This window comes from Dermacentor albipictus, chromosome 1, assembly GCF_038994185.2.
Source record: "Dermacentor albipictus isolate Rhodes 1998 colony chromosome 1, USDA_Dalb.pri_finalv2, whole genome shotgun sequence".
NCBI lineage: Eukaryota > Metazoa > Arthropoda > Arachnida > Ixodida > Ixodidae > Dermacentor > Dermacentor albipictus.
The window spans coordinates 53,494,928-53,522,590 of record NC_091821.1 but is presented as its reverse complement, the minus strand read 5'-3'; the positions used below and the strand labels follow the sequence as shown (position 1 = coordinate 53,522,590).

At 47.0% G+C, this 27,663-nt stretch overlaps 1 long non-coding RNA gene across 1 annotated transcript in view; it reads right to left on the bottom strand.

Moving 5' to 3' along the window:
- The window catches only part of LOC139055012 (uncharacterized), a 90,554-nt gene extending 63,890 nt beyond the window's left edge, over nt 1-26,664 (bottom strand). Inside the window, exons 1-2 of the long non-coding RNA XR_011511620.1 lie at nt 26,116-26,664; nt 22,866-22,923 (exon numbers count right to left, since the gene is read on the bottom strand). This is a non-coding gene — a long non-coding RNA (uncharacterized lncRNA). The remainder of the gene's footprint in view (nt 1-22,865; nt 22,924-26,115) is intronic.
- Nucleotides 26,665-27,663: the final 999 nt, after the last annotated feature.

Genomic DNA, 27,663 nt, shown 5'->3' with positions numbered 1-27,663 from the left:
TCTCGCTTTGTAGGTGCGTGTTCTAAGGCATCCAGATCTCGCTTCGAAAAGTAATGATCTTCCCTTTCAGTTATCAGAAATTGTTTCTTTTTCTTTCTGATTTCGTTTTTTCGTCTTAAGTAGTTACACATGGCAGGCTTCTTTTCCATTGCCGCCACCCATGATATTATTTCAGCCTCTCTGACTTTCCGCTTGATGTTCTTTGTTGCTGTGTGCTCACCCTACATGCCGCATATTTGCTGATAAGCTTCCTAGTTTTTGTCCTCCACTGTGAATCAATTTTTTTCCTGTACAAATACCTCAAGACACTGCCAGCCCATTTACTTTCTTCCATATTCCTCAGTAATTCTTCATAATCAATTTTACTGTGAGCTTCCCTCACTTCAAAACTTGTCCAGCCCATATCACCCTGCACAGGTTTATTTGTAGTCTTCCCGTGAGCGCCCAATGCGAGGCGTCCCACTGACCTTTGGCTGCCACCGAGTCTTGGGGTGCGATCTTGTACGCGTTCCAAAATAGAACGGAGGCGGTCCGTTCCACCGAGCCGCACACGCTTGGTTAGTTTGAACGGTGTCGAACGCCATGACGTCAATTGTGAAGTGATATCTGCTGTCGATCATTCCGTGTTTGTCTGCTATCGGACGAACGCAACGGAACGGACCGCCAATTTCGCGACGGAAAGAACGGACCGCTTCCGTTCGAGTTTGGAACGAGTACAAGATCGCACCCTTGATTCTACGCCTGATTTCAAGCAAACAGCGGGGTTTCCAAAAGTAAGTCCTGGAACCATTACACCTTTCCACATACCCTGGAGCACCTCGTACCTAGTGGATCCCCATAGCGTTCTGTGTTTCATTATGGCTGCATTTTTCTTCCCCTTTTCTGTTATTCTTTTTTCCTGTGTTTCAATATATCTATTGCCTTTGTTTATTCATATACCAAGGTATATATATATGTTATTTTACCTGAGCTATTTCCTGGTCCTGTGTGGCCACTGTCTGTTCACTGTTTTCATTTAATACCATAACACCTGATTTTCTAACGCTGAATTTCAAACCTAAATTATGGCCTTCCTGTCCACAGATATTATCCAGGCGTTGCAAATCACTTTGCTTGTTAGCTAGCAACACAATGTCGTCCGCATAAAATAAACATGGAAGCTGCTGCTCTACGAATGTACCTGCATGTTTGTATGAGAGATTAAACCCGATATTACTTCCTTTTAGCGCCCTCTCCATCCTTACCATCTACATCATAAACAGCAGTAGGGATAAAGGGCACCCCTGCCTCAGTCCCGTCTTGATATCAACTTTCTCCTCGCTCCTCATCCCTTCCCATTCAACGCAAGCGGTATTTTCTAGGTAAATCTCTCTCAAAAGCTGTAGACAATGGTCACCTAAGCCTGCCCTTTCCAGAATATGCCACAATATGTTGCGATCCACGTTGTCATAGGCTCCTGTAATGTCTAAAAAGGCCACATATAACGATCTGCTTCCTACTGTTGATACTTCAATACACTGAAGTTCGAAGTTCTGAAACAAATGGTGAGGGATAACTCAACCCATAGAGAAGCCTCAGAAAAGATCCGGCGTCGACGTCGTCATCGACGGAAACGCTCAAGACAGGGTGGAGCTCGTGCGCCGCTTGCGCCAACGCCATCATCTTCATATAGAACGCCGGAGAGCACAAGGAGGCCTCAGACGGGAAATGCTGCCCCCGTGGAAGAGTGGCCGGCGCTTGCAAGCTCTCAGTCTTCTAAGGAGCCTCCACGCTTGATGCTCCCATCGAAGCCCGCTTCTGTCGGTGAGGCTTCAACAGTCGACTGCCAAATGATCCCGGTGCTGCGATCCATTGTGAATGTCATCAGGGCCATGCTGACAAGCATTGACACTCCATCTGCTCGTAGTGGACTACAAGTGCTCGACGCGCTGAGCCCCGTCCTAGCAAGCCTTGAGTGAAACCATGACTGACAATCACAAGTCATTTCGTAAGGAGGTCAGAGAAGCGTCGATCCTTCAGTGGAACGCGAGAGGTCTAAGATCTCGCATCGCCGATTTTCGTCAATTTGTTCTCACTAACCGCTTTCCAATCATTGTCATCTGTGAACCAAGATTATCCCATCCAATGAGACTATCCGGCTACGAGACAATATTCTCATCAAGCGACATCAAAAGTAGCAAGGTGGTCGTGTTCATTCGCAGTGAACTCACTTACGTCGTCCAACCGGTGCAACATCATGACGACAATCAGTATGTGTGCATGACTGTTAAAAATAGGAAAGTCACCTTTGCACTCTTGGGGTTGTATCTGTCTCCATCACATCGATTTGACACCAAAAGACTAGAAGACATCTTGAAAACACATCCTGGTCCATGGATTATCACAGGGGATTTCAACGCTCACCATACCATTTGGGGAAGCTCAAAGGTTAACGCGACGGGAAGACGACTAGCCTCATTAGCTTCCAACAATGGTCTCTACCTGCTGAATGACGCGAGTCCAACATTTCTGCGGGGAATAACGTACAGCAGCTGCCTCGATTTGACTTTCGTCTCCCACCGCCTCGCCACACATGTTAAGTGGTTTTTGGACATTGAAACGCACGGAAGTGACCACATCCCCACTTACCTCAAGATCAAGGGAATGTCGAACACGTATACGTTCACCACGATACGAAGAATAGATTGGTCTGTCTTTAAATCCCAGATTGAGGACGCTTGTCACAAAGGCGTCTCTTGTGGACTTCAACAAGCTATTAAGAAAACGGCACAGGCGGCCACGCGCACACTTACGTGTTCTCCATGGTATTCTGAATTCGACCTGGAACTGGAGCGGCTTCGTGCGATTCGCCGTCGTGCCGAAAGGAGATATCGACGCACTAAGTCAATTCAGGATCTCAGAACAGCCAGGCGAATGCAAAAGAAGATACAACGCCGCATGGATAAACTTGAGGCTCAGCGTTGGTCGAAATTTTGTGCGTCGCTTGATCCCCGCAAACCGCTATCTCAAATATGGAGAACTGTGCGAGGTCTACGTTCTGTTCCGGAACAGCGTTTCCCGTTTAAGGCCCTAGCACTATTCCAGCGCCGACAAGACATTGATGTGGCGGAAGACTTCTTTGCTATGATTGCGGGCCAGCCAACTCGCACAGGTTCGCTTACATTGAACCGTATTCCAGATTCACGCGATTCACGCATGGATCTGCCTTTCACGACGCAAGAGCTTGACGCGGCGCTCGCCCTATGTAATCGGTCGTCGTCGCCTGGTCCGGATGACATATCTTACCGCATGTTATGTCACCTTGGTGAACGGGCACGAAGTGCACTCCTTCATATCTATAACGAGTCCTGGCAAGAGGGCAAAGTTCCTCAAGATTGGAAGCTCAGCCGCCTGGTACCGCTTCTTAAGCCTGGCAAGTCTCCTTTAGAGATTACTTCATACCGACCAATTGCGCTGGCAAGTTGCGTTGGGAAGGTAATGGAGCGAATGATCCTCGCCAGACTTGAGTGGTATCTAGAACATTACGAAATCTACCCGGACGCCATGGCTGGTTTTCGACGTCACCGATGTTCTATCGACAACGTTATCGATCTGGTAACCTATGTTCAACACCAAAAGACGTGTAAGAGGTTATCTGTCGCAATGTTCTTAGATATAAAGGGAGCCTACGACAACGTTCTTCATGACGCCATACTTGAAGCATTGGAATCGGTGGGCCTAGGCGGTCCATCATATCGTTGGACTCGCAGTTATTTACATAGGCGGTCTCTATTTCTTAACACTGAAGCTGGCCCAACCTCGCAATATTATACGCACCATGGAGTTCCACAAGGTGGTGTCTTGAGTCCCACGCTTTTCAACCTTGTACTCATTGGTCTCGTGGAACGACTTCCGAACACAGTTAAAATTTCAATGTATGCCGATGACATCTGCGTGTGGGCATCTGGTGTGACACGGCCGCAAGTACGCGCCAGGCTTCAGAAAGCTGCCACGTCAACATCGGCCTACTTAAATGAACAAGGCCTCAAGATCTCGCCAGAAAAATGCGCATTGGTCGCGTTTAGCCGGAAGCCAATGAGATCGTACGATGTCTCTATCGACGGTCAAAACATTCCTTATGTCAGGACGCACCGATTCTTAGGAGTAATCATTGATCGCGACCTCTGCTGGAGTCCTCCTGTGGCCTACCTAAAGAAGCGCCTGACGGATATCTCTAATCTGTTTAAGTTTCTTGGAGGAAATGTCTGGGGTACTTCAGTACATGCAATGCTGCAACTGTACAGCACGCTCTTTCTTGGGTATTTGCGATACAGCTTGCCTGTGCTGACCAACACCTGCAGAAGTAATATCCGTACACTCGAAAGCGTCCAGGCCCAGGCGCTTAGAGTGTGTCTTGGATTGCCGCGGTGTTCGTCCACGGCTGAAACCATTGCTATTGCACACGATTTCCCAGCCAAGACCCATATAGTCATGGAAGCACTCAGAGCACACGTAAGACACCTTGCTCGAGCCCCTGCCCATCACCTAGCCACACTGCCAGAGGATCGACCACGTGCTTCCTTTTGTGAAACTGTCCTGCCCTATCGTGCATACCTTCCATCAGGTTATACAGCTCCAGCGAAAGTTCCGTTTCCACCATGGTGCTTGGCTCAAGCAAAGGTTCGACTTATCGTACCAGGCATACGAACTCTCGTCTCCAGCACTCAAGCGGCTTTCACTGCTCTTGCTGTACGAGACGTACAACGATCATCATCATCTGTATACTGACGCTTCAACCACGGTGAATGGGTCTGCAGGATCGGTGATCTTTCCTGCAAAACCTTCCACCATAAAGATTCGACTCTCTCACCAGACTACATCGACTGCCGCGGAGCTTGCTGCTATTCGTTGTGCACTTCGTGTAATTTCTGAAGAAATACCCAAGAAATGGAGCGTGTTCACTGAGTTGAGTTGAGTTGAGTTGTTGTAGGCTACTCGTGGGATTAGCCTTGCAGTTGCTGCCGGCAATTGCTCCACCGTAGCAACACTTAAAATAATTAAATCACGTAATCCGACACAGACCTCCCAATTACAAATGTGCACTCCTCAGTTCACCATGTGGAAGCCAAATCCGTGTCCTGTAGGTAATTTAACAGAAGGCGAGAGACCTCCTTCCTACACAACCGGTTCCCGCGCGGGAAAACTATGTCCTGAAGCGAACTGTGAGGACGTCCTGTGTTCTTGAGGGACCCGAATAACACCCTCCTTTCCGCGTTATACACAGTACAGCGCATTAGGTAATGTTCTATGTCACCACACACACCACACGTTGAACATAATGGTGATAACGCCAGGCCAGTCTTAAACATCCACGCAGGGGTACGAGCAGAGCCCGTGCGAATGCGGAGCAGTAAGGTTGCTTGGTTTCTTTGGAGACCCTTGATCACACATGGCTTGTGAGGTGAGCTCCACAAAGAACTGAAGTGGCACGACACCGCTTCTCTGAAGAGTCTCCCGTCTTCTTGAGGCACTTTTCTTGAAGGATTCCCAGACAGCGCTCTATGGGCGAGGCTGTCCGCCATCTCGTTGCCTAAGATACCTATGTGTGATGGCACCCATTGGAATCGTATGGAGAAGCCTTTGACACTGAGATTTTGCACCGAACGTAGGGAGCTTAGAGATAAGGCATCAGTAGGGAATCCGTGCTCTAACCTTTGAAGGGCGGATTTCGAATCTGTAAGAATGACCAGAGGTTGAGGCGTACAAAACCGTAGCTTTTTGAGAGCTGCCTCAATGGCAACGCTTTCGGCCGTTGTGGAGGACACGACTGCAGTGAAGCGAACGGACCAATCAAAGTTCAAAGAGGGAATGTGAAAAGCAGCTGCACTAGATCCTCTGACCTTGTCCACAGAGCCATCAGTAAAAATTTGAAGATGACGTGCATATTCCGTTTCAAGATGTTCCAGTACGAGCGAAAGCGTTGCTGCCAAAGGAGAACTCCGCTTAGCACGAACGTGAGGAACTGCCAACGAACTATCGAGGCTAGCGAAAGACCAATGTGGTTTCGACCTCTTAGTTCGACCTCTAGCGTCAAGACCCAGGTAACCAAGAGTATTAAGGGCCAAGTACGCTCGGGACTCGGATCTCTTTCGAAGGCGCTGTAGAAGGGCTCGGCCGGCTGCCGTCTGTTTGAGGCGGCCAATTTGCATCAATAACCTTTGTGAAGCGACTAAGCTAAGAGGTCTGGATAGAGATTCATAAAGTACAGCATTGTTAGGAGCAGTCTGCGGAACGCCAAGAGCCCTTCTTAGGCCCTTTCTGTGCAGAACCTCAAGTCGTTCCAGCTGTGATATCGATGGGGAAATTAAAGGGAGCTGATACATTATTCGACTCGTCACTAGTGCATCGTGCAACCTGATCATTGAAGAAGGGTGATTTCCCCAATGCTCACTTGCAACTCTACGGATTACATTGAGACGCGAAGATATCGATGTCACAATCGAGTCCACAGCTCGTCGCCACTGTAGGCGGTAGTCGATAATGACGCCCAAAAAGCGCTTGTGTTTAAATTGTCGAAGACAAGATTGTTTAAGGTCTATCTTCAGCCGCGCATACTTTCTTCCTCTACCTGGAAACATTATGAAGCCAGATTTTTCCACCGAGAGAGTCAACCCCACACCTTGAAGGTAATTTTGAACTGAAAGTAATGCCTGTCGACCTATCAGAGCTAAACGCTTGTGTTGATATCCGGTTAACCAAAGACAGATGTCGTGTTCACTGACTCCAAGGCTGCACTTCATTGTTTGGTTTCTGCCTTACGCCGAGGACCCCACGAACAACTAGCTCTAGAAATCAGACTGCTGCTTCACCACCTCGTCGAGCAAGGACACGACATCACGTTGCAGTGGATTCCAAGCCACTGTGGCATAATGGGCAATGAACTTGCCGACGCAGCAGCACGATCTGCACATGAGGAGGGCTTGCAAGACTCCATTCCATTCTCAAGAACAGACGCTGCAACGAAAATTCGTGTGCTTGCAAATGAAGCCATCAAAACTATATGGAACACACCAAGCTTAAAGCATACACGTCTACACCGACTGGACCCAACCCTTCGACTTCGACCCCCATCTGGACTCTCTCGACTAGAAACAGCAGTACTTTGCCGACTGTGGCTTGGTGTCGCCTACACAAGATCCTTCGCCTTCCGAGTCGGTATGGACGACAGCGCGGCTTGCAGACACTGCGGCGGCGAGGAGACCATCGAACACGTGCTCTGCCACTGTCCTCAATATAGCGCGCACCGGCTGTCACTAGCGACCACGTTGGCACGCCTTGACGACAGGCCACTTTCAGAACAGTCAGTTTTGGAATGCCGACGTGAACTGTCGTCGCAGCAAAAATCGGTCAAGGCTTCGTTGACTTTTCTACGTGACAGTGGCCTATTAGAAAGACTATAATGACCCCATTTCATCCCTTTTCATATTTTTTTCTCACGCTTTTATTTTTGTCACGCTCTTCTTTCCGTCTTTACTTCCCCTTTCCCTTCCCCTAGTGCAGGGTAGCAAACCGGAGGTTTTAAGTCTGGTTAACCTCCCTGCCTTTCTCTCATTTGCATCTCTCTCTCTCAATACACTGAGTAAGAACAAATAAGTTATCATCCAAACGCCTATCTATTCTGAAGCCTTTCTGAAATTCTTCCGATATGCCTGCCAAATCCAATTCCAATATGCCTTCCAAATCCCTGCGCATGCTTGCACCTTTGATTGTCTGCATTGCTAACATGTATATTACCGACGTAATGGCCAACGGTCCACACGAGTGAAATTAAATTTCTCCCTCTTACTTTCATAGATCAAAGGTAACGGGCCGAGGATGGCGCTGCCATCTATGAGCGGTGAAGTGAAGTACTGCATCATGACACTAACGAGCGCCGACACTGAGCGCTTCAGTAGTCTCAGCACTTCTCAGCACAGCGGAGCTCGCCCCCTCCTTACAGAATTTGTCGAGAGATCAAATACATAAATAATAACTGCATCGCCATTGTCAAAGATGCTGCAAACGAATTCGTCGACGCTACACATTTCAAGACAAGTATGCATTTTTTCATAAAAGAATAAATTCGTATGTCCCAAAAATTTTGCCAGCAATAACTGATATGAATGCTTCCGCGTTTTTTGTCTGTTTAATAAACAAAGAAAATATCACAAGAACTTTAGAACTGTATCAGTTCGAAACGAGCAAAGCAGTGCATGCCGCTGATATGATAAATGTAAAGGCCGTGAAATGAACCAGTTGAGGTCAAATATTTTAATGACACTTTCTCATTCAAGAACCTTGTTTGCGTTTTTGTACATATGCAACCGCCAGGGAAAAATCTCAATGACGCTGCCCTTCGTTCGCAGGAGCAACTGTCACCGGTCGTGTATTATAATTGCACCGAAGTTATAGTCGCAACAGAGATCACATATAGAAAGCAGGAGTTTTGCAAAATATACATTAGGAATACGGAGATACAATGGAATACACAAATGCGAAGATAAAGCTTATTATTCCATAAACTCATTCACTCTGACGGATTATCCCTACCATGCTTGAAACACCACGTCTTCACATCGCGCAGATTGCACAGTAATTTCAGCTATGTCCGCGTATATGGAGCGACACAAGCATTTAACTTTTCACTACTGCGTCGCGCTATCCGTCTCTGGAACAGCCTTCCGGATAGCATTACTTCGCTCAGAAATCATGATGCCTTTTGCAGTAATTTGATCAAACATTTTTCTCCACACTGCGCGTAGGGTTGAGTTCGCACACGGGTACCTATCAATCCCATTACGTTTACGCTTTCAGTGTATTGGCACGCGTTATGCCATGTTTCTTTTTCTTTTTGATAACATTACGCTGCATGTGTATAACGTCTCAACGCAAAGTATCTTACTGCTTTTATGTAATATTTCTTGCTGTTTTTATGCAATGCTTATCTGTTCATTTCTTTTTCTTTCTTTTTGTTGACATCATTCTGTACATATGTAAATTTAATCGTTTGTGCCAATATTTGAATCTCTTTATGCATCGATATCTTTTTACCGATTGTACCTTGTGATAAACTGTACCATATGCCCCCCCTCACACTATGCCTCTTCGTAGGCCTGTGAGGTCTTTCTAAATAAATAAATAAATAAAACAAATAAAGGGCAAAAAAGCGTCACTGGAAACAAAGTTCACTGCATGTATCCACAAAACCTGGCAACAATATATTTAAATATACGCATAATTCACCAATAAATCTACGTATCTAAGCAAAAGTCACTGTATACAGAGTGTTTCAGCTAACTTTAGCCAGAGTTTAAAAATATGCCGATGCCCTCTAAGACGACGCGACCAAATGCATGTTGCTCACTTTTTTATGTAGTTTGTCACGCTATTATTTATATTGGGATTAATTAGACTTTATTCAATATTAATTAACGAACTTCTGAAGTAACAAAGCTAGAAAACAATTCTGATTAGAAAGTTGCAGAGCGGTTTACGAAACATCCGAATAAACAGTATCTGTCTTTCTAACTATTAAGTATTAAGGTATTTCAGCTTACTGATGATGCCCGCGAAATAAAAAACCACGTGACATGCCCCGCTTGCGCGTCCTGATTGCACTGCTCCCAAACGTTCCGCGCACAAACAGCCAAATCAGTACTTGTAAAGGGCATCGGGCAGTCGATGTTTGTGCATTTACTAAAAGTGTGCGAATCGCAGCCATTAGCGACTTCAGCAATATAAGCTCCTGCACATCCTGTTCAGACAACTTGTCGGAAGCAGGAGGTGCGTTCGATGAAGGCGATGTACGCCGCTCAAGCTCAGCAGGTGGGCGTGCATAATTGGCAGTGCAGGCCAGACAATGTCAAACGCTTTTCTGGGATTCTTTGTCATTCATAATGTTGCGTCTGGTCTCGCACAATGACTACTGTTCCACAATTCGAGGTGATGACGCCGCTGGACTAGGTTGGCGCTGTGGGGGACCTTTCGCGTTCTTTGGCGAATGTCGGCGGTGGTGGCGGCGGGAACGTAGTTTAACAGAATCGGCTGCTTCCCGGTGCGTAGAGCCTTTTCTTACCATCTCTAAGTATACTCTACTCCTTGACTAAGGGGCAATTTCTGGAGGTCGCTTCGTGTGACTATATGTAGTTTTTGCATTTACGTACAGTTTCTTGGCAAGATTCCGTGGTGTGGGGCTCAGCGAAGCACGCACATACTGCCATGTTACTGCAAACGTCTCTGACGTGACTCAACCGAAGGTACTGGTGTCACTGCAAAGGTTTCGGAATGAACGGTTTTATGGTGTGTCCAATATGGCCCACCTTGACATTAGTTGGTATGGTGTTGCCCTTGAAGAGTGTCTTCACGCACCGTGATTTGCAGATCCGGGATACATGCATGATGGCAGAATCAGGAGTGGCTGCCTCGACTAGTATAGGCAAGTCTTCATTTGGTATTCCAACATTGTATTTATTTATTTATTTATTTATTTATTTATTTATTTATTTATTTATTTATTTATTTATTTATTTATTTATTTTATTTCTCAAATGCCCATGGAGAGGGGTTTTACATGAGGGATAGGCAGCTTCAAAGAACATGGTGTTCGATGGCAGTCCTGAAATCAGTCTCACTGGAGTGGTCCGCCGCTTCTTCAGGCAGATCATTCCAGTCTCTCGCTGTACGTGGGAAAAACGAATGCAGATGGGATTATGTGCGCGCATGCAGGGGGTATGCTGACTGAATGAGTAGTCAGGGATGAATGGCGGTGAGCGGGCGATATGACGCTGTTACCGATCGGGGCATGATAAAATTTGTGATATAGAATGAGCCTGGACACTTGACGTCTCGTTTATAGAGTGGAAAGATTCGCATTAGATTTTAGCGCTGTGACGCTAGTATATGAAGAATAGTCATGGAAGATAAATCGGGCTGCGCGGTTTTAGACAGATTCAAGCATGTTAGAAAGATTAGTATAATGAGGCTCCCAAAGTGAGCATGCGTATTCAAGTTTGGGCCTTAACACAGATTTGTAGGCAAAAGTTTTTACCGAAGGAGGGGCAAATTTCAGAGTTCGCCGGAGAAAGCCTAACGTGCGGTTAGCCTCGTTAGTTATTTTAGCGATGCGACAGGACCATGAATGATGGTGCGTTAAAATGAGCCTTAGGTATTTATATTGTGTCACATATGATATTACTGAGTTACCTAAGAGATATTAGGGTGCTACGTAAGAATGCCGACGATGGAAAGAGATTAATGAGGCTTTATTTATATTTAATGACATTAACCATGTCTTACACCATTTTTCAACTGTTTGTAAGTCACGCTGTAGGACAGGGGTATCTGAGCTATTGTTAATGGGTCGGTAAATAACATAGTCGTCAGAACCTTGACGAACACCAGAAAGCACAGGAGACAGAGGAGATGAAGTTATTTGCAAAAACGAACTGTTGCCGGCCGGTCAGAAAAATGCGTAACCAATTATTAATTAGCGGATTGAGATTCAGGACATAAAGTTTCAAGAAAAGACGATTGTGGGGTACCTTACCAAAAGCTTTCTCGAAGCCTAAAAACGATGAGTGTACGGGTACATTAAGGTCTATTTGGGAATTAATGTCATTTAAACGAGTGCAAGTTGAGTATCGCAAGATAAATTCTTAAGAAATCCGTGCTGACTAAGATGAAAAAAATTCTTAGAAATTAGAAATCTCATGATGTGGGAAAATATTACATTCTCCACCACTTTGGAACAAACACTGGTAATGGAAATTGGCCGGAAGTCAAGACATGACGTTGAAAAAGCTTTTTTGGGGACTGGAATGATCTTACCTGTCTTCCAGTCCTGCGGCACCACTCCAGACGAGAGTGACTGTTGAAGAGTATGTGATAAAATGACACAAGCGACATCTTTCGTATTTTTAAGCACTTTCGCGGTAATTTCGTCAATACCAGCCGATGAAGTTAGCTTCAAAGATTCTGTTATACTGCAAATGTCATCAGGTTCAAACGTGATGGCTGGCATGAGAGGATATTGAGGGTTAGGCAAATAAGGAAGATTGCCTTGAGATTCTTTTGTAAAAACTGAACAGAATGTTGAATTAAGTGTTGCTGGAAGTTCAGTATCAGGGATAGGGATGCCATTTTGGTGAAATATTTTTATCGATTTCTTCAGGTATGGATTGACAACCTCACAGAATTGACGAGGGTTATTATGTAGCATATCAGGAAGTGAGGTTAAAAAGAATGATCGCTTAGTTTAGTTAGCTTGTTACAAACATTTTGTCAATGCAGCGGTACGTTTCCCCATATACGTGGCATGTTAGATAGCTTGGTGATACGATAGAGCCTTTTATTTTTTGTTCAGGCATTTTAATGCGTTAATAAACCAACGGGATGGAGGCCGTTCAGTTACAGTGATGGTAGGAGTATGGGCTTTCGTTAGTTGCTGCATTTTGGATTTAAAGATTAACCAGTTATCTTCAACGGAACGACAAGTAAACGTTTCAAGAAAGGAGTAACTGAATTGAGTTAACTTTTCATTGAACGCAACATAATCACCTCTTTCATAGAGCGTCATGGTCTTTCTTATTCTGTGGGGATACGCTATATGAAATTGATAAGTAGCGTGAATTGCAGCATGAACACTAAGCCCGGGCAAAAATGTTAGCTCAGAAAAGTTGTCAGGATGCGTGATAAACAAGAGGTCGAACAAGCTGGACGATTGATTTATATGCCTTGTTGGGTTGAAGATGAGCTGAGGTAAACCACACGTAAGACACGTGTCTAGAAATTCACTTTCTGCGTTGTGCTTCGATAACGTTAGTGCTATGTCAGACCATACTATTGTTGGAAAGTTGAAATCACCGAACAGAATGATTGGCGAATTAGGAAAAGAATGTGCCAGAGTATAAAGTGCCTCATGGAAGCATGCAACAAAGCTTGAATCGGCATCAGGAGGACGGTAACAAGGTCCGAATATTAAGGGTGGGTGAGAATGTTTAGTGCACACAAACGGTATTTCCAATGGAGACATATCAATTTTGAAACAATGAAGGCTGCGGTTAGTGGCTATTAACATTCCTTTACGTCGCCTCACATCATGATCGCAACGGCAGATATCGAAGTCGGTTAAGGCATTCTGAATTTCGGTGTTGTCAATGGTTGTGTTTAACGAAGTTTCCGTTAGAAGGAGCACGTTGTTATCTGTGATGGAAATAAGGTTAGAAACTGAGTCGAACTTTGGCAAAATGCTTCTAATGTTGGTATATAACATCGAAAGAAAACATTTTCTTTGTTGTTCACCATGATCATCTTTTAGCTATGATGGTCGTTGGATTACTTTGTCCGTAAAATGATCATATACATAGGTGGTGCTATACATTATTAACTTGTTGTGACGAAGCTTATAATGTTTGCCTTGAGGTTTTGCAAATGCAACAAGTTTTTTTGCGGGCGAGCCGAGTACTTGGTGAATAGTGTGGTGATACATTGAAATCAGTATCTTTAAATTTTCCCCAGTTTGCCACAACGCGCTCTTTAACATTTAAGTGCGCGAACTTGACAATTATAGGTCTTGTTTTGTTTACAGCAAAAGAGCCAATCTTGTGAGCGCGTTCAATGTCAACTGGCTGCAAATCAACGTTAAGCTTCATTTTGCACAGTTCAATCACCAAACCCTCGGCTTTGTTCCAAGTTTCTTCCGAGTTGTTGGTTATGTCATAAAATAGAGGGTTTGACTGCGGGCATTATCTTCGTAGGCATCCATTTTTGACGAAAATTGGGAAAGCTTACCTCCGTTTTTGTTTGCGACAGCTTCAACATCATCTAACTTTTCTTTCAGTGCGGGAACGGACGAACAATCCTGCTCAATTTTTAGTAGGCGGTTCAGAATTTGTTCGAACGCTTTCTCATTTTGGGACAACTTGGCGTGGATATGTTTTATTTCATTAAGTAGCGATGACTGTCTTGACTTCAGTACTTCGAGTGCGGTCATTATTGCACCGTTTTATTACCAGCTGTTCGACTGGATGCGGAACGAAGAGTAGGCCCTGGGTTTAGTTCCACATCGGCCGACAGAACTAACAGCGATAGAACAACCTCGGCACACTCATATGCAACGGTTAAACAACAGCGTGGGCTCGGCAACGCTAACAGCACAGGGTAGCGAGTACGGGGGCGGGGGGGGGGGGGCGTATAAAGAAAGCAATTCGTTACCTGCACGGCAAAAAGGCGATGAGTTAGAGCGAAGCCCATCGCTGCTGCGTTGCCGAGCCCACTTAAGAGCAGTACGAGCGCGCCGCCTCTTTTATCATCTTCGCTTGATGCTGTTGGCGATCTGTTGGCTTGTGGTCCAAGAGGCCCGTCCAGTGCGCAGACTGGATGCTCTGGAGCACACAGTACCGGACTGCTGTGCAAGGGCAAGGGCAAACGTTCTGCTGGCGACGCATCAGACGGGAGAGGGTGTAAGTCCAAGGGAAATGAACGGTGAATTCTTGGTACCTCGGGTCCGGTTAAGGCGTAGGTAGACGAAAAACAGGCCACGGCAAGATTGACTACGTGCATGGCAAAAAGGCGATGAGTTAGAGGGAAGCCCATCGCGGTTGCGTTGCCGAGTCCACTGATTTACGTCGTAGATGACGCCTGTTGCTGTATCCTTGTCGACTGGAATGTGGGAGCGCACTCTGATTCCCTTCAAATGGGTTACTGTACGGAAGTCATCAAAATCGGTTGAATGTACCACATCTACGGCAACTATGTTGAAAAAAATAAATTATGGGGTTTTACGTGCCAAAACCCCTTTCTGATTATGAGGCACGCCGTTTTTTCGACCGCCTGGGTATCTTTAACGTGCACCTAAATCTGAGTACACGGGTGTTCTCGCATTTCGCCCCCATCGAAATGCGGCCGCCATGGCCGGGATTCGATCCTGCGGCCTCGTGCTCAGCAGCCCAACACCATAGCCACTGAGCAACCTCGGCGGGTTGGCAACTATGTTCTTGGAGTGTTATTTCTTATATCAGTTAATCTCATTTGGTACTAATCTTTCAAGGAAAGTTGAGACAGCTTGCTTATTCAGATGGCGCAGATTTTTCAGAGGGAACCACCGGCTTGAAGAGTATGGCGGGGGCATGAGGACGGCTCGTATTCTGTACTGTGGACGTACTTGAAGGCGAAGGTGTCCTGAGGCTCCTCCGCTTCGCCTTGCGGCTTCGCAAGGAGTCGAAGCAGTCTTCGGAGCCTTCTCCGCTGGCCAAATAGAGCTCCGTGCTGTCACTGGCGGTATCGTTCAGTTCACTGTTACGATTCCGCGATGGCACCGCAGAACGCGAGGCCAGGTCTGGAACAAGCCGGACAGTGTCCACTTCCACCACTGCCGGTGGGAGACCGATGTCCCGCAGGTAAACTCCGGAAAAACAATAATCAGCAGGAGACTGGAATGCACCGGTCAACTAGAGACACACTTCGTCTTTACCGGATACGCAAAATAAGTACTGGCTGAACATGAGTAAACGGAAGACAGGAAAATATAAGAGACATGAAAGAGCATCACATGGTCAAGCGTACTATGTGTGAAGAAGAGTTCCTGTAGGGAATCTGACGTATTTCTCTGAGCGCATGACGGACGACTTGCTGACACAAGAATCGACCAGCTTTTTTTATCTCTAGGGTTTCAATAAATCTCCCTTGTTAGCTTATCCGTTGATTTGGACATGATGTTAATTTTTTTCAATAACGGTGTGCAGCCGCAGTCCCTACAATGAATATCTAGATGCCCTGATATTACTTTTGTTGCGTTGTACTTATGTTCTGTTAATCTGTCATTTAGGCATCTTCCCGTTTGGCCTATGTATGACGCGCCGCAATCCAAAGGAACTACACAGACCACGTTTTCAGCGCACTGTACAGGCTTATAGCGATGATTATTAGTAAATGCAGATTTTCTATCACGTTTATTAACAGTACTGCACATTTCTGCTAGCTTGTCGGGTGCGGTAAATATCACCCTTACTCTCGGCCTTTCATTCCAATTTCAACCACAGTTAATTTTCCCGCTGCTTTCCTTGGTTTGATTGTCTGTTGGCTTTATGTGGTCATGCATGTCTATGTACCGCACCTCAATAAAACACAAATTTCGCGCACATATGCTTAGAGCAGTGATTCTGCATTAGTTAGTATGGCACATTCTCTTGCGGAGAACGCAGCAATGCAATTCTGAATAAAAAAACGTGAATAAAAGCTGCTTCTGACGTGCGCTGCTTCGTCGGCCTATGTTCTTACTTTCGCCATTTCGTCAAAAACTTCGCCGACGTTGCTCGGCCTTTGACAGATCTTCTAAAGAAGAACACGCCGTTCTCATTCAGGCCTGAGCAAGCTCACGCGTTCGCCGCTCTCATCGGGTTTCTGACCACCCCTCTCATACTTGCCCACTCTGATTCATCTGCACCGACCGAAGTCCACACTGATGAAAGCGGCCACGGCATCGGCGTTGTTCTCGCCCAACAGCAGAATGGTACCGAGTGCGTGATAGCTTACGCCAGCCGCCTGGTGTCACCTGCTGAGAGAAATTACTCCATCACCGAGCGGGAGTGCTTCGCTTTAGTTTGAGCTGTCGCCAAGTTCCGGCCATATTTGTACGGCCGCACGTTTTCGGTCGTTACAAACCACCACGCCCTCTGCTGGCTGTCTTCCCTGTGGGACCCCGCAGGACGGCTTGGTCCCTGGGCTTTGCGGCTCCAGGAATTTTCATTTGTTGTCAACTATAATTCTGGACGTCAGCACAAAGACGCTGACTGCCTCTCGCGGCACCCCGTGGATCCTCCCGATCCTGTTGCGCATGATCCGATGACCTGCGTGATGGCTTTGGCTGACATTACCGACATGCGCGCTGAACAACAACGCGACGCATCCTTACAGTCCATCATTGCCGGAGTACAATCTGGCAGCACCGACGGCACGTGCGGCATGTTCGTGCTGCACGACGGCATCCTCTACCGCTGCAATATCAACCCTGACGGCCCTGAGTTGCTCCTTGTTTTTCCTCATCATCTGGGATCCGTCGTTCTCGAACAACTTCACGATGCACCGATGGCGGGACCCATTGGAGTTTTGCGTACATACGACCGCGTACGACGCCGGTTCTACTGGCCGGGTCTCTTCCGCTCTGTGCTTCGTTGTGTCGCAACTTGCGAATTGTGGCAGCGCCGGAAGAAACCTCCCTTGCCACCTGTCAGACGACTCCATCCAATTGAAGTTCCCCCTGAACCTTTCTTACGCGTAGAGCTTGACCTGCTTGGCCCTTTTCCCACGACAACTAGAGGGAATAAGTGGATCGCCGTCGCTACTGATAACGCGACACGCTACGCGATAACAAAGGCGTTGCCGACTAGTTGCGCCACAGATGTCGCCGGGTTTCTCCTTCACGACGTCATTCTCCAGCACGGTGCACCTCGACAGTTACTTACAGACCACGGCCACTCGTTCTTGTCTCGAGTTGTGGACGACCTCCTCTGCTCTTGTGCCTCTGAGCACAAGCTGTCCACCACCCACCTCCCAAAACGAACGGTCTTACGGAACGTCTCAACCGAACAGTCACAGAGATGCTGTCGATGTACGTTTCCAACGATCACCACGACTGGGACGTCACACTGGCCTACGTGACATTCGTGTATAACTCGTCCCGACATGACACCGCAGGATATTCGCCCTTTTATTTTATGTATGGTCGCGACCCCACTTTGCCCTGTGACACCTCCTACCTTTTGTGCTACATATTGCCACTGAGTACGCTCGTGAAGTCATCGATCGCGCTCACATGGCGCGTCAAGTCGCCCGATCCCGTTTATTAGCCTCGCAACATCTGCAGAAAGAGCGTTACGACCAGTGCCAGCGCGATGTTCAGTCCGCCCCAGCTGCTTGGGTGCTGCTTTGGTGACCATGTCGTCAGGTCGGCCTCTCCCAGAAGCTTCTCTCTCGCTACACAGGGCCTTATGAAGTCCTTTGTCAAGTTAACGACGTCAATTATAAGGTCGTGCCATTACAGTTTCATCCATCCTCAAGTGCGCCGCCTGTTGACGTCGTGCACATTTCGCGGCTGAAGCCATACTTCGCTCGTAATTCTTCGCCTACCATGCGCCGAGATGGCGCTTCAGCACCCGGGGGTCCTGTTACGGAAGGATAAAAGAAAACAAAGGAAGAAGGAAATCGCAAGACGCTGGCTACTCCGTGTTCTTGGTGGTCAGCCATCATTACTGTAACTCATTTTGTATATATATTGTAAATACAGTCTTTCTAGACTTCCAACATCCCCGTAACATATTAGTCAAATGCAAGACAGACCTCAAATCGAAATAATCTTTGGAATTTTAAGTACTGACGGTTCTGGTATGTTAGTATGTGGCGGTCTAAACGTCGTCTACTTATGCAAACAATGCGATTAAGCGAAGAAAACATGAAAATGTCCTTAAACTTCGGCATGCCTTAAGTGGTGGCCACTCTTATCATCTGCTGGGAATGAAAAATTATATTGCGGTGTTTTACGCGCCAAAACCACAATCCGATTATGAAGCACCCCGTAGTGGGGGACACTGGAATAAATTTGACCACTTGGAGATCTTAGTGTGCACCCAATGCACGATACACTTGCGTTTTGGCATATCGCTCCCATTAACGTGTGGCCACCACGTCCGAGGTTCGATCCTGTGACCTCTTACTTAGCAGTGCAAGGTCACAGCCTCTTAGCCACCACGGTGGGTCTTCAGCTAGGAACCCTGATGCGCACTTGGACTCCGTTCGTGAATCAAAAGTGCTTAGAACAGTCGGCGAGTAATTATTATACGCTCTATAGCCCATAAAAGTTAGTAGACTGATTTTCATATGTCTGCGCAGGTTGTCCAGAGCGTACTCATGTGCACGTGGGCGCGACTCCAATATCATTGCTTAGCGATTGCTCTACGTATGCATTCATAACTGGAACGCATTCAGTAAAGGACACTGGCCATAACGCTTAACCATACAATGCACTCCGCATTCATGGAATGCATGAGAGCGGAGCTCGCGCTGCTTGAGCCTGTACTACTTCGATCAGAAGGCGTTTAGTCTCGAAGAAGCGATCACAAGTTTATTCGTACAGTGCAAACACGTTAGTGAGCCACAACTTGACAAGACTGCTCTGCTGCTCGGGAACCGTACTACATCAGCACACAGCCCAAGCCCGATTCCTGACAAGATCCAATCGAAGGGTAACATATCTCGGCATTGGAAGTTGTGGAATGGGTTGATGTAGAAATTCCATTGTCTGAGATCGGCTGTGCTAGGATCCTCCTCCTGCATCCTTTGTACTTTCTTCCTCTGCTCTTTGTGCTTCTTGGCGTTCTAGAAGATCCAGATGAAGTACTTTGGAACTTGTCTTCCACACCTTTGCTGTTTTCTGTGGTCCCGTTGCGTGTGCGAGTCTGTGGCGTTTTCTCACCATGACTGACGGGTGTGCTTGTGCGCAAAGACCATGGAACGCTTGACATTTTCTTGCCAAATATTGGGCTTCCATGCGATCCAGTCCCAACCAGGTCGAAATGTAGGGAAAGCCGCTTGCTCTTGTATGTTCCATAGACTTCCATCCCCTTCTCGGTTTGAGTGGCACGTGAAGTGTACTGTCGAAGGCTTCCTCTCTTGGTCCAGTACATGTTGGTCTCGTGGCGCAATGACGTGTTAGCCGGTGATTGGGGCGTCGTGGACATAGTTTTGTGCCCGCCGTTGTCGTAGGGAGACCTTGTATTTACACCCGTAGCGTTCTTCATTTCTCCGTCATTGTTGGCCGAGGACTCGTAAATCGGTCGACGTCGCTTTCTGGCACTTTGCTCTGTCCCGTTGCTTGTCGAAGAGCGAGCATGTTCCCTTGCGTTGGCCTCACTTTTGGACGGGGTAAATGCGTCCTCTACAGGTCGCTTCCCTGTCCTGGCTCGGGGCATGCGAATGGTAGGTTCGCTCGGTGGCGCCTGCCCGGTAGATGACGTCGCCTTTATACTGGGTTCCCTCGATGCGAGTTTTTTTTCCTCACTTCGTGTGAGCATACGCGAGGGTGATGAAACGGTCACCTGCATCGGCGTCTTGAGTTGTCCCGACGGCATCTTGATTCGCTTTGTGGGTAGCGCCTTGTATCGACCTTCCTCACTACCCGGTTTGCCGACGGACGACTTCACGACTGTTCTACCCAGGCTACACGACTCCACGCTGTGCTGTCGTCAACCACGGGGATGTCGTGCTGGTCTCCGAAGTACATGGACAGCCGCTCGTCTGTGGAAGTCGAACCATTCGAGCAGCGTCCGCCAGCGCCTCTGCGCATGCAGCTCGTGCTCTGGTGCAGTTCTTCTTCGACACGTGGCGTGCTCTTGAGGGTGTGATGCTGATAGTGGTAGTTTGTGCTTGTTTTCTCTCCGAAACATGCCCCTTTCCCACTACGAGGAGTATAACCAAAAATGACGACCATTCCACTCTGTGAAGATGAAATGGCACCGAAAGCACTTTGCTTTCGTTTGATAGCTTTGACTGTCGTCAGCTTTCGCTGCTATTTTATCTTCACAGAGTGGAATGGTTGTCATTTGTTTGAAGTGTCTGATTATAGAAGTTGATGTGTTTGAATGGATTGTTCAGTAAGGACAGTGGCTGATGTTCGTTTGAGAGTCCTTATTTTGTCAGGGAAGTCAGGATTGTTTTATGATCACTGTGATATACACTCAGTGGTTCGACTGCCACCCTAGAGAAGTTCTTCGCCTAAATCAAACCAATGCACGTCCAATAATAATATATGGGATTTTACGTGCCAAAACCACTTTCTGATTATGAGGCACGCCGTAGTGGGGGACTCCGGAAATTTTGACCACCTGGGGTTCTTTAACGTGCACCTAAATCTAAGTACACGGGTGTTTTCGCATTTCGCCCCCATCGAAATGCGGCCGCCGTGGCCGGGATTCGATCCCGCGACCTCGTGCTCAGCAGCCTAACACCATAGCCACTGAGCAACCACGGCGGGTAAAATGCACGTCCAGTCATGCGTGGTAGGTATCATGGCGTTAGAGTAACACTGCAGGCCAAACTCTTCCAACATGTATTGCATGAGTCGTTCCTTCTCTGGCTTAGAAATGTCCACGTTGAAGTCTCCGTTGATGATCACAGGTGTGGTATTATCCTTTCTAACCCACCTGGAAATACGTGGTCATAAATCCCTTGATTTCGGACTTCGAAGTAACGGGCGAGGTACACACCATCAAGATCACGATTCCTTCTTCAGTTTGTATAGACCTTTTCATCGGGCGAAGAGAAAAGGGTGCGCGGCGAGCCTTTCCTCGTCTCTGGCTTGTGCTATCCGGCGCGGCGCTGTTTTAAGGTGTTGCTGTCGCGTGCTGCGGAACGATTTCGATATGTTCTAGCGCGTACTTTGTGAAATTTATGCAATGTCTGTTCATATAAGGTCGTCAGGGAAGCCTTTCGGTGCATCGGTAACTACAGTACGCGGATATATATCTTGCGGGCGCAAACACGCGACGCGCATTAACAGCCGCGGCGTGTTTATGTGATGGGAACTATTTTGCCTATATCGGTTTTAATTCAACGGAGAGAACCGCCGTCTCTGTATTACCAGCATGAAATGGACAATCTGCTCACTATCTGATCGCTTGGCGTAGGGACTAAAACATAAGAGCGCATGCTCGGCTAACCTAAGGCAACCACGAAACATCTAAGCGGCAGGCGCTATCAAATTAGTAATACACCGGCATCCTTCAGACGCATTTCAAGTCTAGTAGGCTTGAAATCACTATATTTCCTCGCTAGCCTCCTGCATAAGGGCAATGGCGCTGCTCAACACAGAGATCACTGCGATTGGTGAACCAGCATGATACCTATATAAGCTATGTGCTTCAGCATTGCCTTTTGTCCTGTAAAGCCATAATATCTGAGATGGACCGCATAAAAGTAATGTGATGGCTATTTTTGAGGACAAAAACTCCGTAATGCGTGTGAGTGCGTCGTAGAGAACGGAACGATCACAACAGAAAAAAAATCGGTTATCATACTCTTTCTCGAAAAAGAAATAAAACGGGTTAACGCCATAGTACTACCTCGTATAGTCACACCGAACAACGTTTATAGATCTATAAACGTTGATGCCGCATGCTTGGACCATGCGCTATATAGAACAAATATATCTGTAATCCAGCACCTATGTTCGCACAGTTCGTAAACGGTCGTTTGGTGGACAAGTATAGTTCACACTGTAAAGTATGTTGTTATTACTAACCAAAACTATTTTATTCATGGGTGGAAACCTCATCCACAGAACCAAGTAGTCACGTAATGTAATCTGCAGCTAACAGTTTTAATGCTTGTCAAAGTATAACATCACAGCTCATGACTATCGTAGCAGCACGGTACCCACGCTGTTACGATCGTCGCGTATGTTTCTTCGCTCGTAAACCACAGCTTAGAACTAGGAGATAATACTGCTATAAGGGCACATTACCGAATGGAACTTTCACAAATGCACAACTGATCTCCGTGGCTGATTGTAGGCTCAAATATGCGCGCTCACATCGCGCTGCGTGCTCCGTCCGCCTCAACGCCAGCATAAAGGTCGGCCATACCGACTTAAACCACTTCATTACGTCTCACAGAACCGTTTTCCACGTAAAAGATGCGGAGACTATACCTGCCATGCTAAACAGAGTGCTCGCCCAAGCCAGCATGCCGACTGCCCATAGGTGGCGCCACTGCGTAGCAATGTGGTGGCGCTCATGAAAAAATTATCTATAGCACAAAATGTTTATCCAGAAAGCTTTGTCGGAACTTGGGATACGCACCTTTGAAGTCGTTCACTCGGTCTATCCGGTACCTCTGCCACCATATTGCGTTGCGAGTCTGGCATAGAGAAAAAAATTTCAACAAGAGCGGACACTCCCATAGAGCCCAGCGGCCGAATCGACTGTAGCACACCAAGCGGATGGTATGAACTCCTACCAGTTTCGGTTCAGGACGCGCGCGTTTTGAACACTAGTTTGTACACGCCGCGCCGGCTCCGCTGCTCGGCGCGGCATTCATTTATTTTTTTTCGCTTCTACTGAACCCCGCGTGGCCTTGGTTTGGAATCGTTTCATTGTTTAGTAGAAATGATTGTGAACGACCTTCACAAGACTGCGCCAAATCTGCAAGGTGCAATTTCATAAAGAAAACGAAAGAGGTCTTCTGAAATGATGAAATGTTTATTTTGCTCTATACAAATGCTCGTTCCGGGCTTCTGCATTCATCCAAAGTTGTGGCACCAGGTAAGCAGCAGTCGTTGCCGTACGAAGCTCCGCCGGATGCCATCAGCTGAAAGAAAGTAAATTACAAGCATGTATCATTTTGGTATATTGACCTAACAGGAGTAATGCGTGTAGGGGTGAAACGTGCGTAAGTGGTGAATGAACGGCATTACAGATAAATTCACTTTTACGTACATTTCGCAGCAAAGACTCCTCCCAAACAATGCCATAAAATGTGAAGAAAACATCCGATTTTCAAGCATGCCTCCCTTCCCGGGCATTATTTCCTGCACTTCCTGCACAAATACACGGGTGACTGCGCGTTTCCAAAATAACTTGGCCTCAGTCGACGCGATGGTACGCCAAGTACACAGAGATGGCTACAACACAGGCTCAGCCAGACCAGGTTACACGCTCGCAGAATGCCTTCTAGTCGCACTCAAGACAGATTCGTGGGTGCAAAGCCTGTTTTCAGTCTCTTAGAATACATAAATGTCAAGTTCTTGAGCTCCTCCGTGTTATCTTTTACGCGTCCTGCCGGCGCAAGCAACACTCCCGTGTTATCACTCTCGGCAATCACTCGTCGCGTTTTCGACAAGCGTGAGTACTGAATTAAGGTATATGTTGTTGCAGGGCTATAAAATGCGTCACAAACTTGTCCCACTAAAATTCAGTACACGCAAAACTAACTCACTATGGCCGGCTTGCTTTTTTGCTAACAGCTTCACAACCCCAGGCGCGGCGAGCATGCTTCAAAATATCCCAAAAAGTTACCAAATGGATTACAACACTTTTTCGGGTCAGAGCGTGGGAGGCAATGTTAAAGGCACAGAGCCTGGAAGATCAGCGAAGTCTGGTGGACCGGGCCCGAGCTGCAGCATTAGCCAACGGCTTTCTGGACTAAGAGAGCCGCCCACCTAGGGCGAAGAAAAGACACTTTCTCGCTGTTTCACACAATAAACGTTCATTCCTCCTCCTCGGGTCAGAGAATGCGTTACGAACTTCTACCATTAAGATTCAGTACACACGAAACTAACTGCGGTTCACAGCTGAGCTGTTTTTCGCTAACTGCGCCACTACGCCGAGCGCGGCCACTGTGCTTGAAAAGTACCCCATAAAGTAGCGAAATTAGTTACAATAATGTATGGGGTCAGAGAAAGTGCCAAATCTTGTCCCGGTAAGATTGAGTACACGCGAAACTGCGTCACACGGCCAAGGTGCTTTTCGTCACAAAGCCAGGTGCGGGGAGCGTGCCCAAAAACTACCGAAATAAGTTTTAATTATGCTTGGGCTCATAGAAAGCGTTGCAAACATCTCCCAGTACGAATAATTAACTCAAATTAGCTTGGCTTGGACGGCGGAGCTGTTTTTCGATAACTGCGTCACTATATAGGTTCAGTTTTGTGCAGTAAGCCTAAATGTGCTTGAAGTGCGTCGCAGACTGTCAAACAAAATTCCTCACCTTTTTGTAGTCCAGTATAGGGCAGCTGTACCGTGCCGAAATGCAGACGGAACACAAAAGAACGCCGGGAGCCCAAAAAACGGGCTACATCCAAAAAAGACGGGTCGCCGAGCACGCGAGCTTCACATGCGCAGCCGGCCTCGCTCACTCTTACAGCTTGTCTGGCTCATGACGCATGCACGTGCGTCTGGTGTGCAGTCTGGCGTGCTAGCTTGTTGCTAGGCAACGAAAATAAGTCGCAAAGTAGAAGTGCATTTACACGCAAAACGTTTTCACTTTTAGTGGGAAATAATAAAAAGAAATAAAACGTTGTCTGCAAGTTTATTTCACATTCTTTTTTTCTGACGCTCGCGTCAACTAACGGATGGAGTTGAAACTAGGCATGACGTGTTTCCTGTTGCCAGTTTTTGAAGAGTGTCCCCTCTTGTTGAATTTCTTTCTCTATGAGTCTGGCGTCGTTGCTCGTTCGTAGGCGCCCGGGCTCGCGATTGTTGTTTTCGTTCAGCATCACGGGGACGTTCTTCGTCAGTGGTCGTTTCGCGCCGGCGCGTTTACATTCTCGTTGCTGTTCCCTCCAGCGCTCCTCGTACGCATGTTGTTCTTCGGGTGTATGAACGATACGTGTCCGGCCCATCGATAACGCAGCTGCTGAATGGCTCACACCCCGACCCCTGTGGCACGTACTCCTGTGGCACATACCCACAGCGGTATGTGCCATTGAGCGTGGACTCTTTCTGCACTATCACCAGAATCGGCCCACATGATGATTTTTTTGTGTGTGGACGCCGAAAAAACTACGGAAGGTTAGTCCTACCCAGCATTCGGCGTAATATATGGACCGTTAGAGGGGGCGGTCCAAGTGAAACTTAAAGAACAAATTTAGGAAACGAAAGTGCTAAATACACAAATAATAATGAAACAAACTATAATTTAGAAATATATTTATAGAAGTGAGAAAGATGTGCGGTTGGCAAAATTATAGCAAATCTGTGGGTACTAAATTGATCTTGAATGCAACCAGTAATACTGAAAAGAATGTCCAGGTAACCTTCTGGGAAATTAACATGGATTTCGGGTTTTTTTTAATAGGCAGCCACCAATGACCAAGCAAATGTTGGCGTTACTGGAGTAAAATTCGCAGGCACCGATGAAGAGAATAATGTGAAGACAGTCGCAGTACCCGAAAGGCGAAGCATTGAAGCGATAGCAACAATGGAACAAGACTGGCGAGATTTTTATGATAATTTTTATATAGTTTAACTACTATCAGTTTAATTTACAGTTTAACTAATTACGCTTCTTGCTTCTGCGCATTCAGATACCGCGCATTGTAGTTAGTTCACTTACCAGCCTTTGTAGTTGTAGTAATCGATGGCGTTTTCCTTTGGTGGAGATAAAGGAAAATGACAGCCATCCAGTGCTCCAAATGCGTGTAGGAAGCCAGTGACAGCACAAAACTCCCGTATATGGTCTGCCATTTCATTTCCTGCGATCATCTTGATCCACTGGCCTTATAGGGTATCAACGACGGTCCGGCAAAATTCTCTGTAAATTAAGTTCACTGTCGACTTCCCAAGTCAAACAAATTGGCTACTGTTCTGACCTCGGCAAAGGAACTCAGCTTGTACAAAGCACGAGCGACCCGCTTCCCCACTGACACCGCTTCTGTCACGTTTGTTGTTTGGCGATGCATCATGGGCCTGCAGACGTCTACGCAGTATTTGAATGTCGTTCTTGAGACCCTACATGATTGCCGGAAGCTCCGCCCACCTAGGTTCGGCAGCATGTCTTCAAACCAACGCGCGCACCTTGGGCTCGCCCGAACTTGCCTTGTCGCGCGTCTCCCGGACAACACCATCCGTATTCAGCATGAGGCTGTTAAGAACAAGATGACGCTTGATGGTGCGCACTTCTACTTTGGCAGCTTCGATTTATATATCGATGGAAGCAATCATCGCCATGACGAGTGCTATCTCGCACCTTTTCTTCACATCTCCCGCTTCGTCACTCGTCACTGACACGGCACAATACACGAAATAAAAGGAAAGCTCACGAGGTTACCGCGCACGAAATGTTGCGTTCTGAGTCTAGTTTGCAGCAGTTCCGGCAGTAGAACGCACAGCTTTGCTATAGTGAACCAGTTGTTCTAGTACACTAGCCTTGCAAAGCATACTCGCCACGCCGCAAAGGAAAACACAGATGAGCACAGGGTGGCAAGCGGCGCTGTCAGCACTACCATGTTTAGTGAGCGCACTTGGATTTTTACCAAGGTGTATGTTTTTCGCATCAAATATAATGAATAGTACTGTTTATGGAAGGGACGTTAATTAAAATAGCTACGACCGTAATTAGAAGTTTCGTTCTTGTATTTCTACAAACACCAAACGCCGCTGAAAGCGCCTTTGGCGGCTTCTTTTAAAAACTCGATTGGCCGTGTGACACGACCACAAGTTCGTGGGTGCACGTGTAAAATGGATATTACACAACTGTGCGAAGTACGGTTCGTAGTTTTATCTGCCGTATAATTACAGTAGACATTCGCTTAATAATTAAATTAGCCAGCAGCGTGTCACCTGCGCACATGCAAACATGACTCGATCTCACTCAATGACTACCCGCCGCGATGGCTTAGCGGATATGTGTTGCGCTGCTAAGCGCGATGTCGCGGGATGAAATGTCGGTTGCGGCGGCCGCACTTCTATGGGGTTGAAATGAAAAAACCGCACGTGTCCCGTGCACTGGGGGCGCGTTAAAGATCCCCTGATGGTCAAAATTTATCCGGAATCCCCGACTTCAGTACGCTTCATAAACAAATCGTCATTTTGACACATAAAACCCCAGGATTCAATTCTTACTCCATGACCGCGAACACGTGCTGTCGCAGCACCGGCGTGA